Here is a 22,070-nt window from a genome sequence, read left to right on the forward strand (position 1 = left end):
AACACCATTTACTTGTTAATTGTTGGCCATTTAACCCTCTGGGCCTCTTGGGTCAGAAATGACTGAAAAATTTTACATTTTCAAATGTGTAATTTTTCTGCTTCATCGTAATGGGAGGACACTTGGTGACTTTAGCTATGTGAACACACACACACAAAAAATATCATGGACATGATTCAGATATGTTAAAGAGCAGAGAAAAAAAGTCACACTTGGCTTCACACTATTACACAACACACTATTATACACACACAAGTGAACTGGTGTGGCTGTAGCAAGTTAAAATTGAGCCAAAAGACTCAAAGAAGAGGTTGAAATCAGATCAAACCCAGAATGATTAAGCTGTGATAAAGCATACCTGTTCATTTTTGTTACATTTTTATTGAATTTTGACGTTATGTGTAACAAAATGTCCTACTCTATGTTCTGGTTTGACTGTAGTAAAATTAATGCAAAAACTGACACTTCAAATCAACATTTAAAAAAAAAAAAATCTAAACCTTAACAAAAAGTAGTCTTTGAGAATGTCTAAGTATAAATCCAAATCCACAACTTAATAAAAATAAGTATGTCTAAAAGCCACTAGAGAATTTATAAGCCACTTTATATAGAACTATACAGACATTTAGCGGTTAATTCAGTTCAATTCACATTTATTTGAATGGCGCTTTTCATAATACATATTGTTTCAAAGCAGCTTTACAGAAAATGCATGTCAACATTACAATTTAGAGTGATCTGTTATCAGAGGTGACTGTGTCCAAGTTATGTAAATTCAAAAATGTACATATACAAATCACGCAGTTAGCTAACAATGTATTAATTTAAACAATGTATTAATTTAAGGTTACACCATGGCATTACATAAGTTTTCCTTTTTTACTCCCACCAGATTGCACTAATCTACCTTCAAAAATTGTATTTTAAGTGCATTGTCTCTATTTTAACATCGAATACTGTATTAATAAAAAAATAATGTATATAAAAATATATTACAAAAATAAATGTTATTTTCAATAGGGAAAAGTAGCTCATAAAAATTGTATAAATATTGCATAGTATCATAAAATCCCCTCAAAATTCTAAATAAAATAAAACAAAATATTGTTGAGTTGGTGCCAATAGCCTCGTGGGCAGCGTGTTGACATATGGTGCAGTTGAGTTCAAGTCCCGGCTCGTGGAACTTTCCCGATCCCGTCCCCCTCCGTCTCTCCAACTTTGTTTCCTGCTGAGCTACTGTCCTATCATAATAAAGGTAAAAACACCAAAAATAAATCTTTAAAAATATATATAATTGAACAAAAATATATAAACCCGATTCCAAAAAAGTTGGGACACTGTACAAATTGTGAATAAAAAAGGAATGCAATAATTTACAAATCTCATAAACTTATATTTTATTCACAATAGAATATAGATAACATATCAAATGTTGAAAGTGAGACATTTTGACATGTCATGCCAAATATTGGCTCATTTTGGATTTCATGAGAGCTACACATTCCAAAAAAGTTGGGACAGGTAGCAATAAGAGGCCGGTTAAATGTTAAAGTTAAATGTAAAAGTTAAATGTACATATAAGGAACAGCTGGAAGACCAATTTGCAATTTATTAGGTCAATTGGCAACATGATTGGGTATAAAAAGAGCCTCTCAGAGTGGCAGTGTCTCTCAGAAGTCAAGATGGGCAGAGGATCACCAATTCCCCCAATGCTGCAGCGAAAAGTAGTGGAGCAATATCAGAAAGGAGTTTCTCAGAGAAAAATTGCAAAGAGTTTGAAGTTATCATCATCTACAGTGCATAATATCATCCAAAGATTCAGAGAATCTGGAACAATCTCTGTGCGTAAGGGTCAAGGCCGGAAAACCATACTGGATGCCCGTGATCTTCGGGCCCTTAGACAGCACTGCATCACATACAGGAATGCTACTGTAATGGAAATCACAACATGGGCTCAGGAATACTTCCAGAAAACATTGTCGGTGAACACAATCCACCGTGCCATTCGCCGTTGCCGGCTAAAACTCTATAGGTCAAAAAAGAAGCCATATCCAAAGCACAAATGATCCAGAAGCACAGGCGTTTTCTCTGGGCCAAGGCTCATTTAAAATGGACTGTGGCAAAGTGGAAAACTGTTCTGTGGTCAGACGAATCAAAATTTGAAGTTCTTTTTGGAAAACTGGGACGCCATATCATCCAGACTAAAGAGGACAAGGACAACCCATTATTCCAACCCCGTTATCAGCGCTCAGTTCAGAAGCCTGCATCTCTGATGGTATGGGGTTGCATGAGTGCATGTGGCATGGGCAGCTTACACTGGAAAGGCACCATCAATGCTGCAAGGTATATCCAAGTTCTAGAACAACATATGCTCCCATCCAGATGTCGTCTCCTTCAGGGAAGACCTTGCATTTTGACAATGACATCTTGCAACATGACAATGCCAGACCACATACTGCATCAATTACAACATCATGGCCGCGTAGAAGAAGGATCCAGGTACTGAAATGGCCAGCCTGCAGTCCAGATCTTTCACCCATAGAAAACATTTGGCGCATCATAAAGAGGAAGATGCGACAAAGAAGACCTAAGACAGTTGAGCAACTAGAAGCCTGTATTAGACAAGAATGGGACAACATTCCTATTCCTAAACTTGAGCAACTTGTCTCCTCAGTCCCCAGACGTTTGCAGACTGTTATAAAAAGAAGAGGGGATGCCACACAGTGGTAAACATGGCCTTGTCCCAACTTTTTTGAGATGTGTTGATGCCATGAAATTTAAAATCAACTTATTTTTCCCTTAAAATGATACATTTTCTCAGTTTAAACATTTGATATGTCATCTATGTTGTATTCTGAATAAAATATTGAAATTTGAAACTTCCACATCATTGCATTCTTTTTTATTCACAATTTGTACAGTGTCCCAACTTTTTTGGAATCTGGTTTGTATTACATTGGTTTTCCTTAATGAAAAATAAATTTAATTTCAAGCTTTCAGTAACTTTTGACCGTGGAGGAGTCAAGTGTGACCCCTAAATGAAGAGGGCCAGAGGGTTTAGGCTGCTATTACCAAACAAAACACTACAATTTACTTCACCATGAACTCACATTCCATAGAAAAACATTTATTTAAGCAAAACCTTGAACTAATCAGGCGGTCACTGACATCAGCTTTTAGGTTCTAAGCATAAAAATTAATTTGTATTAATTAAACAAAAGTTAATAAAATAAAAGAAATAAAACAAAAGTTTCTTATAGGTCTATAGACAGGACAACCTTCTGTAGATGAGAATTTGCTTAACTGACTATCATAAGTTTGATTTCTTTGCACAGTAAACTTAAATCAGATCTCTCTGGACAGTTAAAGACCTTATATTTAGAAAAACAAGTTACATTCACATACTTTTTGAAATATTTGTTCAAATAATCATTTATCTTACTGTATAATTTATTAGGCTAAAATATTAGGCCATTATTTGTCATTTAAGATACAAATAATCATGTTCAATCTTCTTAGGCCAACAATTCTTATTTGTTGTGTAAGGCACATCCAGTATGAAATGATGATATATTAAATCAAAAGTGATCTCATCTGCATTCTGCCAGAAGATGGAGCTCTAGGAGCCATTCTAGTTCAGTCTCAGTTCAGTTGTTTAAAACAGAGACAGACTTACATTGAGTCACTTATACTCTAGTAGAGAACTGTGAGTCTTGAGTCTCAAAGTCATTGTCTCTTACTAGTGCAGATGTTGCTCCTGGTATTCATTATATCTTCTCTTCTAAAAGGTGAGTGATTCATAACTATTACTGCTGAAATGTGTCCCTCTTTTTATACTGTTGATAATTTAAATTTGTCTATTAGAAATTATTCATTTTTGTTTCTTTGTTTGTTTCTTTGTTTTAAACAGAGAATGCTGCTGCAGACGTGATAACACCATTCTTCACACACAAGGATGTTTTGGAAGGAAAAGATGTTACACTGAAATGCAACTACACTGGCACTGTTAATAATTTGCAGTGGTACCGTCAGTATCCCGGATCCAAACCTGAACACCTAATATTGTTCTCTGAGTCCAGCCTCAAACCAGTGTCCTCTCTCCGTCTGACCGCTGCAGCAGATAAAGCCACCAAACATATGAATCTGACGATCTCTTCTACAGAAGTGAAAGACTCTGCCATGTACTACTGTGCCCTGGTGCCCACAGTGACAGGAAACACTACTGCACCCTACAAAAACTCAATGAGAAATTATATTCAAGGCAGAAAATCATGATGCTCAATGCTGATTTAAAAACAGTAGCACTGTACAACTATCAAATGTTTCAAGCATTAATGAACTGTTCATATCTGTATTAAGAGGCAGTCTAATATTAATAGTTAATATTTCAGAGAATCAGGACACACTACCAGTTGTAAATGCTTTTAAAAGTTATTCCAACATGTAGCAATTGTGTGTCCACTTAATAAAGAGTGTAATATTAGATGAATCAGACTGGCATAATGGCAGTTTTAGGTTGTTGACTACAGCTTCTTCCTATACAGTCAGTATTTGTAGGGTAAGATGAGCAAGAAGGTACAGTAAGTGTGGGAGGAGCTCAATGTTTTGTCGACTCCTGCAGAATAAATCAAATACACAACATTGACTTCCCTTCATACTGATGATACTGACAGAATCTGAACTCAAACTACAGAAACATGTTACTCATCACTTCTGTTTTAATATTTATCCTCAGTTACTGTAAGTATTACTCATATACATTTTGCTCTGTATTTCAGAACATCACAAAAATATATAAAAGAAATTTCCATTTGCTTTGCTCTAAACTGAATCCATTACATTGCTTGATTCTTTAATGTCTTTGCAGGTGAAGCGAATGGGAATGTCATCAGACCAGATCAACCATCTGTAGTTTTAACTGAAGGAAGCAGCATCAGTCTGTCCTGTACATTTGATGGATCAGCTTACAGTCTCCACTGGTACCGGCAGATGCCTGGATCAAGACCAGAGTTTCTGCTGCTGATTGTGAAGTCTACTAAAACTGAAGTTCAAGCTTCTCCACCTCACCCGCATATGTCCATCAGACTTGATAAACGTGTGGATCTGGAGATCTCCTCTGCTACAGTATCAGACTCTGCAGTGTATTACTGTGCTCTGCAGCCCACAGTCACAGGAAAACCATCTACACTGTACAAAAACAGATTTCTTGTATATTGTATACATATTCTAAGAGGGAGGAGCTTCTTCCAATGCAGTGTATTTTCCCCTCTTTCCTTTCCTCTGCTGTATAGTGTTGCCTTTCTTTGAGAACCATATTAGCAAATGTTAGAGCACCATTTACTTGTTAATTATTGGTCATTTACTCAATGGATCACACACATACTTACATGAACTCACATGGAAGAAAAAAATTATTTAAGCAAAACCTGGAACCAATCAGGTGGTCCCTGACATCAGCTTGTAATACAAAAATTAATAAAACAAAATAAATAAATAAAAACATTCCTTATAGGTCTATAGACCTAACAAATTCCTGCAGATGAGATTTTGTTTAATTGACTATCATAAGTTTGCTACTTGACTTTGCACTAAACATAAATTGTGCAATCAGTCAGATCTCTGGACATTAATGGGTTACACTTTATTTTGATGGTCCACTTTAGACATTCCACTAACTATAAGTAACTTTCCAACTACATAACCAGCTCTCATTACAATATTAGTAGACCGCAGTAGACTTTTAAGTTAGGGTTAGGTGTCAGGGTTCAGGTTAGAATAAGTTTACATGTAGTTGCAAAGTTAATTATAGTCAGTCTAATGTCTGTTGGGAGACCATCAAAATAAAGTGTTAGTAGATATTAAGCAGACGGTCCACTAATACTCTAATGAGAGTTAGTTGACATGTAGTTACTTATATAGTTAGTCAATAATCTAAAGTGGACCATCGAAATGAAAGTGTTGCCAAAAATTGTTACATTCAAATACTTTTTGTGAAAATATTTGTTTGATTAATCATTTTTAGTCTTCTTACTGTGTAATTTATTAGGGCAAACATTTTTCAGGAAGCTCTTATTTGTTTAAGATGCAGCCCAGAAAAAAATTAGATATTGTAGCAAAAGTGATCTTATCTGCATTCTGCCAGAAGATGGAGCTCTAGGAGTCATTCTAGTTCAGTCTCAGTTCAGTTGTTTAAAACAGAGACAGACTTACATTGAGTCACTTATACTCTAGTAGAGAACTGTGAGTCTTGAGTCTCAAAGTCATTGTCTCTTACTAGTGCAGATGTTGCTCCTGGTATTCATTTTATTTTCTCTGCTAAAAGGTGAGTGATTCATAACAATTACTGTGGAAATGTTTTTCCCTTTTTTATGCTGTTGACAATTAAAATTTGTCCATTAGAAATTATTATTTTGTTTCTTTGCTTTAAACAGGGAATGCTGCTGCAGACGTGATAACACCATTATTCACAGAAAAGGATGTTTTGGAAGGAAAAGATGTTACACTGAAATGCAACTACACTGGCAATGTTAATAATTTGCAGTGGTACCGTCAGTATCCAGGATCCAAACCTGAACAACTAATATTTTACTTAGAGACCATCCCCAAACCAGAGCCCTCTCTCCGTCTGACCGCTGCAGCTGATAAAGCCATCAAACATATGAATCTGACGATCTCTTCTACAGAAGTGAAAGACTCTGCCATGTACTACTGTGCCCTGGAGCCCACAGTGACAGGAAACACTACTGCACCCTACAAAAACTCAATGAGAAATTATATTCAAGGCAGAAGATCATGATGCTCAATTTAAAAACTTAACATAAAGCAAGTTATCAGCTCTAAAGTTTGAACATAATAGAACAGAAAACTCTAATTACACCATTTCAGTGAGTCCAAACCCTGACTAAATACTTACCTACTTACTTAAATACTACTTACTTATACTTAAAAGGCAGTATTCTCAGCAGATGCAAGCTATATCAAGAAATGGCTATGCCATATTCCAAGGATGATTCTCAGCATACAGTATACTGGATATTAAATTGCATACCTAATACACTTATGCTGATTTTTAAACAATGAAGCTCTGTACCAAATTTTGCACAGGGGAAGAACATGAAGAGCTTTTGAAGTATGCTGTAAAAGTAATATATGAGAATAAGTAGGCGGAGCTAGCCGAGGGGAAATTCACTGCAAAACAGAAGAACAGATGACACAATGCCTCCAAAGACAGGAGAGAGCTATCAGTGCTCTTGAGAAATCTTCACAAAAACAATGTTGTGTTTGTTCATACTTTTCTATTATTTTGGTAAGAAATGAGCTTCAGTTCTTGTGCTTGGGTAAAAAAGACAACTACTTTCTGTTTTTTTCCCTTTCAGTGCTAAGTATTATGTGCTAAATCTATGTCTTTACAGGTGAAACCACTGGGTATGGAATCAAATCAGATAACAACACCATAGTGTTAATGGAGGATGAAAACATTACGCTCTCATGCACATATGAAGGCTCAATAGACAGTCTGCACTGGTACCGACAAAAACCCGGATCAAGATCAGAGTTTCTAATAATGATGAAGCTTCTGAATATGTGACAAAAGCCAATCCACCTCATCCACGTCTGTCAATCAAACTTCATAAAGCACAAAAACGTGTTCATCTGAAAATCTACTCTGCAGCAGTTACGGATTCTGCTGTGTATTACTGTGCTTTGAGGCCCACAGTAACAGGAAACGCACATACACCGTACAAAAACCCCTCTACTGTATATAATTCAGAGGGACTGTGCATTTGAAATGTAAACATATTTCAATGTGAAAAGTATACTGGTGTTTATATTTTGTGTTTATTTTCTCTTCAGTCTTTTTAGTAACTGTAAGTGCAAGATACGTCCAGAGGGGATCTTCGGCATGGAAAAGGCATTTTTTTATGAATCAATGAGAACAACCTCAACCTCAACCTTAACCACCATGTTCACATTCTGGAGTCCTGCAACCAGCACATGACAGCAGCTACACTGAGTGCACCAAAAGTCCCACCATTTAGGTGAAAGACAAATGTGGTGTAGTCAAATTATATGGGGGATTTTTATTACCTCTTAGACCACGCATTAGATCTACACAGACCACAAGATGAGCACCCCCTGCTGGATGTACTAATACCTTTTTTAAAGTCACCATGAAATCAAAATGGACAGTTCTTTTTTCTTTTTTTTTTAATGGAATATTTTATGGAGTATGATTTATCCATGCATCTTTTTTTTTTTTTTTTTTTTTTTTTTTTTAATTCATGTCTCCTTGTAATTTTTAATCAAAATAACTACTTACAGTGATTTCTCTTCACTTACGACATTTACTGGAACAACCTGTCACTCACATGAGATTACAACAACAGCAAATGACAACAATCCAATCAATTCTCAATGGACAAAATCAAGACCCGCCCTACACTTTCTCTTGTTTGTGAAGCCATTTCACATCAGAATAGGAAAGAAAAGTCTATCGAAACTTCTGTTTCATGACTTAATATTATAACATTCTCAGAACGTCCCCACTAGTGTTAAGGACGTTGTCTAGTAACGTTCCCAGTACGTTCCGAGACGGTCACGATGTGGAGTTCTTTTAAGGGTTGTGGGACGTTATTTGGTGGACCTTCAGGGAACATTCAGGACGTTCTGGGAATGTTTAGGGGACTATTACTATAGGACGTTCTGTTAACTTCCCAAATGTCCTCTTTGTAACGTTCTTTTTTCACCATAAAATAACCAAAATGGAACATCCCCCTAAAGTCATATAAGGAACCTTGAACTGCAGCACTTTCATTACCAAAAAAGGACGTTTTAGGAACGTCCTGAGTGTTCTGTAAAGGTTCAGAATTTTCGTCACCTTTAGAGAACTTTTAGGCAACGTTGTGGAAGGAGAACGTCGCCTTCTACGTTTTATAGAAAATTATAAAGTTTGAAGTCACCATTATGGAGGTGAGCATTTGCTTTAGATGGGCTCTTGATTCTTGAATTTTTAATGTTAGATTTTCTCTGCCTGCTTTAACTGTTTTATGTAAGCATAAAATATGCTTGTTTTAATAAAGCTTGCAAGAAAAATTCTGATCAGATGATTCTGGTTGTTTAATGATAGTGCCTCAGTCATCATGGAGCATCTTGATTCACTCCAGAGGCTGAACTCTGAGTGTTAACTGTTAGTTTTGTGTTAATTAAAGATTAGTCTTTTCTTTTCTACAAGTTTTATTTATTTTTTGAAGCTTATAATACAGAGTTTTGAGTAGTGTCTCTTAAACTCACACACAAACATCATGAACCTCAACAATGGTGACAATAAACAAAAAATTATTTTGTGAATTTAGTAGCTTGTTTTGTGATGCTCAGAACTGATCTGTTTATCTGAAAATTTTGTCAGCATTGTTGAGGTTCATACGCAGAATCTTGATGTCTGTGTGAGTCTACATGACCCTCTCTGATTATAATTTCTGCGCAATGACAAAAACCTTCAAAATATCAAAGCAGGACAGGATTTTATGGATTATCATAGGACTACATGAAAGAACACAATATTCAGAGATCAGTGAACAAAGCTGCTGTATGATGAAGTCATCAACAATGAGCAACCAACTGATCAGATTTTTTTTTTCCCCCTCACAATTTTGTTTGTAACAAATATGCTTTAAAAACACAGAATTACGACAATTGGACAAAAATTAAAATTAAAACGTCAAGTGTCAGGAGCCCAACTAAAACAAACGCTTTCTTCCGTAATGGTGACATTTATACATTTTGATAAAACATCAACACCTCATTAAGAAGATTTGTATGAAAGAAATAATGTCAGAGTGGTTTATAATAAGTGAAGATGCTGAGATCTAGAGAGATCTGTAAGTGTTTAATGTTCTCTTTCTGTTATCTGAGTTTGTGATGTTACCATCGTGCTGGAGAGTAGAGCCTGTGCTTCAGTCAGTGATGATCCAGAAACACTGATGTTCTGCTGCATGTTGCTTTATTTAAAGACAGTAACTGTGTAGTTGCTGATGCAGTGATACAGCAGTTACATTCACTTATGCATGTGCTGTTGTCAGCTAATGACTTACTGCAAGAGATTTGCATTTTAAAGAAAAGGGCAGTAGGGACGTTCTGAGAACATTTCCAAATAAAATATGGTTCTCTGAACGTCCTGAATGTTCTGTGAATGTCCGCCAAATAACGTCCTCCAAACCTTAAAATAACTCCACATCGTGACCGTCTCTGAACGTACTGGGAACGTTACTAGGCAACGTCCTTAACACCAGTGGGGACGTTCTGAGAATGTTCTGGGAACGTAAAATTTCTCGCGGGTTAGTCCAGTACGGTTCCGTCCACACAGGGGTTCGCCATGGAGTGTTTATGCGTCCTGAAAACTTCGTATATAAAATACAGTTAAATAATATGGCCACTCTCCTAAATAACTGTGTGAATGTATAGGACTGACAATTCTGCCTCTGTATTAAAATGAAAAGGCAAACGTTTTATTGATTATTTAATCTAGAATTATTCTGTAATCTAAGAAAGTTCTGTTGCCTGAGAAACCAAAACGTTTTTTTCAATGTATTTGTTTTCTGTACTGATTACCATGTCCATATCCATCAAGCTAAATGGTTAGTCAAAAAAAGGCCAACAGCACCACCTTTCGTTCAAAATGCTTTGGTGCAATGTTATTTTTTTCAATTACCCAAAAACAATTTTCTATTCTGTTCTGTTAACAGAAATGTTGGATACTTTACAATCAGCACAATACTAGTAATAATAATAATGACATAATTATAATAACATTATTATTGTTTCATAATGCAATAATATCTTATTAAATGCAGTCCAATTAAATGCACTAAGTGTAATTATTGCAGTTATTTCTTTTGTTCTTTTTGTGTAATGTCTGGACTATTTTCTAAGGTGCTTTGTTTACTCCACCTGGCCACAATAAAAGAACATAACGTAACTTAAAACATGTAGGCCTTCACAAACAGATTAAACCAGGAATAGGCCTTAGTTCAGTTAGGACATTTAAAGGATTAGTTCACTTCAGAATTAAAATTTCCTGATCATTCACTCACCGCCATGTCATCCAAGATGTTCATGTCTTTCTTTCTTCAGTCAAAAAGAAATTAAGGTTTTTGAGGAAAACATTCCAGGATAATTCTCCATACACTGTAAATTCTAACAAGTTCAGTTTACTTAAAAAAAAGTTTGGAAACCGATTGTCTTACTTTTGCAAAGCAAACTTAAAGGGAAAACATAAGTTAATAACCTGCTAAAAGTAAAGAAAGCAAACTCTTCCCAAGTAAATTAATAAATATCAAGTTAGTTTAATGTCAATTCTAGTTAACACACTTGCTTAAGATTTAATAGTAAGATTACTGGAGGAATTCCATTTAACTAACAGTGTTAGTTGCTCTGCAAACATCTTAAATACTATTATTCTCAACATGGTTTTAATCCAAGCAGTGCTTGCTGCAGAGCAAAATGACCTCCAGCTCCACCTCTCTGGAGCTCAAGGGTGGAGCTTAGCCTGTTTAATGGGCGGAGAGATAGGGTTATGGGTAGGGTTAGGGTGTGGTTGGAGGATGCAGCTCCACCCATCATGCCCACAGTAGGTCGAGAGAGGGGGAGCTGGAGGTTATGGCTCTGCAGTGAATATCCTCTCTTTTAATCTGCCATTTTAAGCTAAGGAGACCTAAAAAACTATGTGCAATTGGTTTCCACACTTTCTTCAAGTAAAGTTAGCATAGTTCACTTACACAAGAGTTCTAGTAACTAAAAAAAGAACTGTAGAGAGTACTTAATTTACTTTAAATAAAATTTAATTGTTACCATTGTTGTGGTTTGCATGCTGAATGTTGAAATCTGTGTGTGACTCAAGTGCTGTCAGCTATACAAGACATTGTTACAAATACACACTTAAAAGTTTCACAAGATGTTCATAACATCAGTGTTAACACAAAAATTTTAAAACATCATTATTGAATATGAAAATTAAACATTTATCTAAACAATGTTCAGTTAAAAACCAGATCACCTTTTAGAAGTGATCTATTTATTGTTTTTCTTCCTTTGAAACCATAAACTGTGATTTCTTGATGCACAGCTGCACCAAAATGAAGAGAACAACAAAAACAAAGTTCCAAGTGCCCAAAAAAGGAACACGAATCACCATAATGGTATAAAAAAAAAAAGAAAAAAAATTTCCAACGTAATGCGTGGCAGATTGTAGAGCAGTGCAAGACGAGCATTTGTGGTTAAAAAGTATACACTTCTTCTTTTTTTAAGAAAATGACAGATTGGTTTACTGGATAAGACCTTTATTCCTCGGCTGGGATCCCTTTAGAACCCTTTGAAGCTGCACTGAAACTGCAATTTGGATCATCAACCCGTTGGTAACTGATGAAGTCCACTATATGGAGGAAAAACCTGGAATGTTTTCCTCAAAAACCTTAATTCTTTCGACTGAAGAAAGAAAGACATAAACATCTTGAATGACATGGAGGTGAGTAAATTATCAGGAAATTTTAATTCAGAAGTGAACTAATCCTTTAAGTAGATTTTATAAACATGCCTTAGAAAAAAACATTACTGTATGTTGAGACAAAAACCATGGCATTGACATATTTTAAGATATGTCAGTACAAGTTGCTTTCAGTTAAAACAGCTCAAACATGCATTTTAGTCTGGGACTAGACTGGGGGTAGCCTATCACATTACAAAATACCATGCACATTGATAATATCATGTACAATGTCATGTTCTTTTGGTTGATGATACTTCATACTTTCAGTATTCCTAATAGATGCTCTTTCTTAGGGGAAAACTTGAGGGAACGCATGGATTGAAATATCTTAGAGGGTTTAGGGACTATAGCTGATTAATCTGTCTCGGGTCATTTCCTCATCACCCCAACCTCTTCTATTTGATCCTGTCTACACACACACACACACACACACACACACACACACACACACACACACACACACACACACACACACACACACACACACACACACACACACACACACACACACACACACACACACACACACACACACACACACACACACACACACACACACACACACACACACACACACACACACACACACACACAAAGGGGGGTGGGAAGATAAATTATACATATATAATTCAGTAACTGTAAACAATAATTTATAGTGAATTGTATGCCGTGCTGGGTAAGTTACTCTAAAAAGTTAAAAAAGAATTGTTGGTTTAACTTAAAACAGTAAGTTACCTGGTTGCCTTAATTAAAATCTTTGAAATTAAAAATTTGAGTTAATACAATGAAGGCGACTGGTTTAATCAACAGAAACTCAAAATATTATGTTATCTGAACCACATTAATTACTGAAATTGATTTGACAAAAGAAAAAATGTTGTGATAACTAATCATGAAAATAATTTTTTACAGCGTACCTAATTACATCTTCAACAGTGTAATTAGATTGGATTACTTTACTAATTGCTCTCTCTAATTAGGCTACTGTATTGCATTACTTATTACTAATTACTCTCTAAATCCCATATCAACCTTGAGTTAAACAATATAAGGATAGACATGAAAATGCTCTTTTAATTATTTCAAATAAATAATATGAAATTGCATAAATTATTCTTGAACTGGTCAGAGTATTTAAAGGGAGAGATGTTAAATTAGATGTTAAATTTTGATGTTAAATCCACTGTTGTTTTATATAGAATTATTCTATAGTCTATACAGTATTTAATGTAACTACATCATAAATAACATAAATTACAAAAAATTACAAAAAAATGAACAGTAATCTTTTAGTTTACATTTTCAAGGTAAGTAATTAATTACATAGTAATGCATTACACCCAACACTGACTGTATACAACAATAAAACCAGACACTCTTAAAGCTAAAAGCCAATATGATGTTTCTTATTATTGAGCATGAAAGGACCAAATGATTTTCTGTTATAGGACCTTTCAAAGTCACCAATAAATCAAAATGGACAATTCATGTTTTAATGGATTATTGTAGTATTTATTATAATTATTTTAAAAAATTCATTTACGCTTGTAATCTTTAATCAAAATAACTTCCCCTCCGTCTTGCAGCGAAATCTCTTCTCTTCTCTGATGATGTTTACTGGTGCGAGGGCGGGGCAACCTGTCACTCACATGACATCACAGCAATAGCAAACCACAAAGATCCAATAATAAAATCAATTCCTGATGGACAAAATCAAGTTCTGCCCTACGTTTTTTCTTGTTCAAAAAGCTGTTTCACTCTGATACACGTCACAATCAGGAAGAAAAGACTATCACAACTACGTTTCATGCTGATTTTAAGGGTGATTTAAACAATCCTAATCATAAAAGCTGCATGTCATTGCATACAATCAATACATTGTTCTTGTTGCTATGTAGGCAAGTTATATTAAAGGGATAGTTCACCCAAAAATGAAAATTCTGTCATCATTTACTCACCCTCAAGTTGTTCCAAACCTGTATGAATTTCTTCTGCTGAACTCAAAGGAAGATATTTGGAAGAATGTGAGTAACCAAACAGACCTCGCCCCCTATTGACTACCATTTATTTTTCCTACTATAATAGTAAAAGGGTGAGATCTGTTGGGTTACTGACATTCTTCCAAATATCTTCCTTTGTGTGCAGCAGAACAAAGAAATTTATACCGGTTTGAAACAACTTGAAGGTGAATAAATGATGACAGAATTTTCATTTTTGGGTGAACTATCCTTTTAAGTTGCTTTATTAAATAATTTGAAAATATATTAACTAATTTGAACTATAAGACAATGATAACACTGATAATTTTATGCCAATATCCAATGTCAGACAAAGCAAATCTCTGATTCAAGTAAACTTAATTTTTTTAGGTTGACACATAGGTGTGATTAATAAAGCAATGGCGCTATCTAGTGTTCATTTTTAAGTATGACATAGAATTGTAAGCACAGAACTGCAGATTGCAATAATGTCAATAGGTGGCAGTATATACTTAGATTTGGCTGGGAGGATGATCTTGCTGTAGGCCCTCTGCTGGAGGTTTCTGTCACTGTCCTCTCATCAGCAGTCCTGCAGATTTACTGAGGAATTAGTCCAAACCACAGATGAATGATGACACTTTAGAGATCTGTTGAACTGTACATGACTTCATGAATGTGTTTTGCACATGAATGCGCATGCACATACAGCATATCATGAAATACTGACGTCTATATAATAGAATAATGATTAAAATAATTAAAAACAAAACATATCTTTGATATTTTTGTACAAAACAAAATACACTGCAAAAAGAGAATGAATAAATGCTTCATTTAAAACCGTAACACAATTTCTCCTTTATTCACACATCTACATGTGTGCATCTTATACCGGTACGTATTTAACTAAAATGAGCAAGATGTTTATCATGAATCACACTTTCAAGGAAAGCACAAAGGTTAAGCATCGGAAAAAAACATTCAGAGAAATGATTAAATCACTCTTTCTCTTGTAGTGCCTTTTATATGTGATGCACATTTGATGTGCTTTTATGACTAATCACACACTCTGTTTTAGTTATTAATAATGTTTATGAATAATACAATAAATGTATAAAGTAGGTGCAACAGTGAAAAAATCCTAATGAGAGAGGAAGTGTGTTTTTAACAGTATTTAACAGTAGGTAACCTATCCTACATGATGACAGATTATAAGGCTCATATTATAGGCCAAAGTCATGCATGTGCTACATTTCTCTCTCTCGCTCTGCAAGCTGCAAAATGTGCAAATGTGCATGCATCAGTCTTCCTGTCCTCATTTCTGTCACCCACCCACACACACATGCGCAAACACACACATCCTGTCTTGCTTGCCTCGCACAAGAGAAAAACAACCACAGACGTCTGTGACGTAGGCAGGAAGTTTTATCATGTCTTATTTCTGCACAGCGCCCGCTTCCTGTGGAAAATAATACTAACCCTTGATTCAGATCATCCTACTTACCTACTTTCAAAATGATGCCAGAGGTTAGCTTTAAGACGTTTGAGGTGACAAACATAATTACTGTATAATAAGAACAATACAGTAAATCACATTTATTTTACATAATTTATAGCCTGGGTTCTTGCATTATTACAGAACCAGCATCATGAAACATTTATACTTGTGCATGTAGTAAAATAATTATGATGTGAACTGCACAATAAGAATAGCATTGTATCTCCTGCTGCAGTTTAAACTGTTCACTTCAGTCCTTTAAACAGAGCTTAAAGCATTCATACATTTCATTATATAGTGAAATATATTTTTAGATGCATTCAGGTCAAAGCAACATGAATGTGACTGTCAAAGACACAATGAAGTGTAAAACTTATATTTATCTGAAATGCATATTCAAAACTGTCAGTTTTTTCTGATGTTTTACAACAGTCAGGGGTGGATAGTATCAGGACACAAATTTCCATTTATGTTTCTCTGTTACTTTTGGAAAAACAGTGCAAGATTTTTCCGTGTGGGTTTTTATATATTTTTATATCATACAGATTTAATGCAGAATTCACCTATACTTTCTATGCTTTCAATTTTAAAATGCTATGCCATGCGTTTAATACACTTGATTCAAATCATCCCACTTACCTACTTTCAAAATGATGCCAAGGTGACTTTTAATAATGCTGATACTATTTTTTATCACTTTTATTTTGCATAAAATATTATTTTTTCTGCATCATTACAGCACATAATGAAAAAGGACTGTACATACACATGCACATACATTCATTTATATATGCAATTAAAGATAATGCTATAATTTTCAATTTTAGTTCAAAACCCCTCTACCTAATCTTATCTTAACAGATGGAATTGTCAAAAATAGCTTTAATAAAGTAAAAGAATATCCTAGTTAATATTCTGTGTAATTTATATTTCCCACGAACAGCTCCAGTTAAACATTATTCTGATATTATCTCTGCACATTTGTTTCAGTTGTGCTAAAAAAATAAATAAATATGATTTTATTTATTGCATTTATTTATCACCAAGTTAGTAGTAGTTATGTTGCTGTTGTTTAACAATCATTTTTTAGATTTTGGGCTTTTTGGCTTTTAATAAAGTGTTTTGTTTTCCAACTAGTGGTAAGAAAACATCCAAAATCCACCTTTAAGCATTTATTTTTTGGCACTTTATCTATTTGTGTCTATAGATTTCAATTACAATATATATTTTTAAAGGCTATTTTCTCAAAATGAGTTTTTTTTTTTTTTTTTTTAATCGATATTCTGAAGGTTTTTACAGAGGGATTTGTTCATATATAATTTGCCAGATTATATACAACATTTTATTTCAAAGAAAAATTTTGAAAATTTATTTTTTTTTCTGTGATAAAAAGAGATCCCCTCTGTAAAAACTTTTGACTCTAATATGTAAAAAAAAAAGAGAGAAATGAAACAAGAATTCTGAACCTGACTTCATCCAATGTTTAGATTTTTGTACTAGAAATGTATGCAAATTAGCTCATTTTTAAGTAAATAATGCCTCATTTGCATATTTAAACATAGCATTTTAAAAAACTTGTATTACAAGAAATGTTTGCAATTTTTATTGTATTATGGTGATAACTATTAGTTCATTTTTTTCCCTTATTTACCTGCAGTGTCTCGTCTGATTTCTGATAAATCCCTACTCATTACTAACATTTATTACTAAATAGAAACTATGGGTAAACTTTGTTTCACAATTAGTTTTTCTTAATTTGCATATTTTCTTGCAATCACTTTGAAATCCTTAATCGGTTTCTCATTCTTTCTCCTTTCAGATCTGAAAAAGAGCCAGTCAAGGGCCTTAGAGCAGTATTGTTTATCTATCAATCAAATATTGTGTTATGTCAATATAGGTCACTCATTAAGCTTGCATTTGAAGAGATGTCAGCTTGCTTAAAGTTGAAAAAAAAAATAAAAAAATAGAGGATTCGACATTGTGACAATGTTGTTTCTTAGCCAACAGAGTGATCATTGTCCTGCCCCTAAAATGTCTCATGACAATGAACGTATTTTTTTTTTTTTTTTTTGCAAAAGGTGTAATGAGATCATCCTGACCTCATGTACAGTATTTAAGGTCACAAGGCTGTAGTGCAAGGGGTAGACCTAGTATAAAAGAGAATGACAACAGACACACTCACCTCAATGAAAACAGAATAATGGAACTTGAGTCACAATGTCTTTATTCAGACGATCATGTCTTCATCTGCTGTATTTAATGAAGACAGCCTATAAAAATAGCTGGACTTTAATATAAAAATATATATATATAATTTAAAAAATACACACACTTAAAAATAAAGGTTCTTTATTGGCATTGATTGTTCCATGAAGAAACATTACCTTTCAATTACACAAAGCATTCTTTATAGTGGAAATAAGATTCTTTACATTGAAAGATCACTGTAAAGTTCTTTGGGAGCCAAAAATGCTACGTTGTTAACATTTTATCATCATAAACCACTTTTAAAAAGACAGAGCACAATTTAAAACTTCTTTTAGAATGGTGTACAATGCAGACGAATATAGACAAAAATATGAAATTACATAAATAGACTTTACCAACCTTTATTCCATGAAGAACCTGCATGCTCAAACCTTGCGTTGCGAGATAGTAATATATTTACATTTAAATTTTAATTGGCCTATTTATTTTTGCAATCCTCGAATGAAGATGACACAGAAAAACATCAACAGGAAGTGTGAGTGATTTTGTTTGCGTGGAAAACAGGTGCTGTGGATGTGGGGTTTATGTCTGTGTGGGGTTTACAGGCATAGATCTGACAGCTGGTCTATCTCGAGAGCTCGGTTTTCCGCTTCACACAGCTCTGGTTTTAAACCATGGAAAACACAACACACTTCCCGGATGATGTGGACAAGTTTAGAAATTTGGGCGTGTACTTTTTTGCCCGTTATTTACAGATGTTTTTTTTTTTTTTTGTTTTTTTTTTTTTGGTTTAACATACATGCTTAGTTGTATTACTTGTGGTTTTTCAGTACACCCCAAAAATTTGAACTCTCAGATTTTCATATTTTTAAAAGCATCAACAATTATATATTGTGTTTTTTTCATAACATTTACACTGTGTATAAATGATAACACTATGCATAAGTCACAAAAGTCACATAATTTGACATAGTGCAGCCAAATTGAAAATGAGTCTGATCCCGAATGCAAAACCTGTTCTCAACACACCAATAAAGCCAAAACGTGCAAGCGTAACACTTTATTTTGATAGTCCACTTTAGACATTCTACCTACTACAGTAAAGTAACTTAATGTCAACTACCAGTCATTACAGAATAAGTAGACTGTCTGCTTATCATCTGCTGACACTTTATTTTGATGCTCCCCAACAGACATTCTACTGACTATAAGTAACTTTGCAAGTACATGTCAACTTATTCTACTAACTTTAACCTAACAGTCTACTAATACTCAAACAGCAGTTAGTTGACATGTAGTTGTAAGTTAATAACAGTTAGTTGACATGTAGTTGTAAGTTAATAACAGTTAGTTGACATGTAGTTGTAAGTTAATGACAGTTAGTCGACATGTAGTTGTAAATTAATGACAGTTTGTTGACATGTAGTTGTAAGTTAATGACAGTTAGTTGACATGTAGTTGTAAGTTAATAACAGTTAGTTGACATGTAGTTGTAAGTTAATAACAGTTAGTTGACATGTAGTTGTAAGTTAATGACAGTTAGTCGACATGTAGTTGTAAGTTAATAACAGTTAGCTGACATGTAGTTGTAAGTGAATGACAGTTAGTTGACATGTAGTTGTAAGTTAATAACAGTTGACATGTAGTTGTAAGTTAATGACAGTCGACATGTAGTTGTAAGTTAATGACAGTTAGTTGACATGTAGTTGTAAGTTAATGACAGTTGACATGTAGTTGTAAGTTAATGACAGTTGACATGTAGTTGTAAGTTAATGACAGTTAGTTGACATGTAGTTGTAAGTTAATGACAGTTGACATGTAGTTGTAAGTTAATGACAGTTAGTTGACATGTAGTTGTAAGTTAATGACAGTTGACATGTAGTTGTAAGTTAATGACAGTTAGTTGACATGTAGTTGTAAATTAATGACAGTTTGTTGACATGTAGTTGTAAGTTAATGACAGTTAGTTGACATGTAGTTGTAAGTTACTTAGAGTTAATTGATTGTCTAAAGTGGACTATCGAAATAAAATGGAAGCTACGCAAGGCCCAGAACACTGGGCACAGAATGTTGATCTTAGAATAATGAGAAAATAAATATTCTAGATCTGTCCATTTTTACAAGTATCCTTAAATTATTTTTCATAAAAAGGTGTATTTAGGAGGTTTTCCCATTGGTCCACGCTATTCTATTTGTGCCTAAAGTGTTCTTCACAAATATGCGAGACTCAAGATCATACATTCACAATGAAATAATGCTACAAAATTAAATATCATTTTCAATTTGAGTTGTATATATATATACAGATGTTCTATTTTAAAACAGACTAAACCCCCTTAAGTCAAATGGACCTGTGAAAAAATCCCTATGCTCTACTTTGGAGAGAGCAAGGCACTTGTATGTTATAATGTAGCTGTTTGGATTGCACTTAGAGAAGGGAGCAATGAAAAACAACATAATTTCCTCATTATCTTGACCTTGAATGTTACCATGAGTGCAGTGCCTGGGTGACATGACATTAAACAATAAAATGACTTCCTTGAAGTGACCATTGCATGTACCCTTCGCTAACAGACATGTGGAAGGGCCCTTTGTAAAAGGATTCTGTTGTTCACTTCCATTTTGAACGCCCCTACAAATGATGTCCTCTTCCTGAAGTGCCCTTCAAGGGCTCAAAAACACTGTTTGGAATTCAAAGATGTGTGTGAAAACACATGCATGTGAGTGACAAATGTGACCTGTGAGTGACAGGATTGTGTATGAGGCATCAGTCTGGGTGATAACCATCTGCCCCAGTCAGTCATCAGATCACATACAGCAGGTCAGCTTCACTTACTGACATGCTGCCAGTCCTGTGTCATGGAAACAGACAAACAGAGACTTAAGATTAAATACACTATTCTCTTTAAAGACTGACTGATCGATAATGAAAAGTATAAATAACAGACTAACGTAGGAAGGAGATACTGTACATTTGTCCTTGAAATGAAATGCAAACCTGTACACCACACAGCTGAAACTGAATATCAGTCAGCCTGAAGGGGAACATCACTCGCTAAAAAAATATCACAATATATGTTGTTATTCTTTTTGTACAGATAAGATATGCAGGACATTTTTATTTTATTATTTTGTTGTTTTTTGGCCTAAAATTTTATATGTTTTATGTGGCAATGACACCTCCCATCCGTATCCGTCACAACAGCCACCCATAATCATCAGCATGTGGCCAGGCAGGGGAGGCCCCACCACGAGTCCCATCTGAAGGGACTCTAGAAGAAACCTAAAACCTGTTACACCTTTCAGCAGTAAGAAGTGCTATTGTATAAATGCACAATTCGCTGTGAGCCGTAACTGGGTCATTCATAAAACACGGTCCTAAACATATCACTTGAATTTTCTGTCATGAAAAGATTTCAAATATTCAAGAAACACTATATAAAAGGCATAATTTTATAACCTAACATTTAATTAAACAATATAAAATTATGAAACATGTTGTTTTTACATATTTTAAAAGAGTGCCTGAAATGCATTTATTTATGTATTTATTTTGTTTGTATTCTTTTAGTGCAAAAACTAGTAAGTGCACAAAAACGAGACTTAATAATATAAATCATTTGGTTACACTTTATTTTAAGGTGTCAGTATTACAGTGTAATTATACATTTAAGTACTGAGTAATAACAATTAACTGCATGTACTTACTATAGGGTTAGGGTGAGGGTTTGGTTTAGGGTTAACTGCATGTAATTATGCATAATTTCTAGTATTACTACAGTAACTGCATGTAACATGTGTAACAAAGACATTGTAAAAGAATCATTTAGAATAGTGTACAATG

General features: G+C 34.4%; 2 long non-coding RNA genes across 2 annotated transcripts; one reads left to right on the forward strand and one right to left on the reverse strand.

Annotated features, from left to right (window-relative positions):
• Nucleotides 1-587: 587 nt before the first annotated feature.
• Nucleotides 588-18,039, reverse strand: LOC127502027 (uncharacterized). The gene is made up of 2 exons (XR_007926763.1): nucleotides 15,033-18,039; nucleotides 588-1,241 (listed from the first exon to the last, which is right to left on the reverse strand). It is a non-coding gene; the product is annotated as an uncharacterized LOC127502027 (long non-coding RNA).
• LOC127502022 (uncharacterized) lies at nucleotides 6,220-7,733 on the forward strand. The gene is made up of 3 exons (XR_007926762.1): nucleotides 6,220-6,322; nucleotides 6,432-7,306; nucleotides 7,413-7,733. It is a non-coding gene; the product is annotated as an uncharacterized LOC127502022 (long non-coding RNA).
• Nucleotides 18,040-22,070: the final 4,031 nt, after the last annotated feature.

Source organism: Ctenopharyngodon idella, chromosome 2, assembly GCF_019924925.1.
Source record: "Ctenopharyngodon idella isolate HZGC_01 chromosome 2, HZGC01, whole genome shotgun sequence".
NCBI lineage: Eukaryota > Metazoa > Chordata > Actinopteri > Cypriniformes > Xenocyprididae > Ctenopharyngodon > Ctenopharyngodon idella.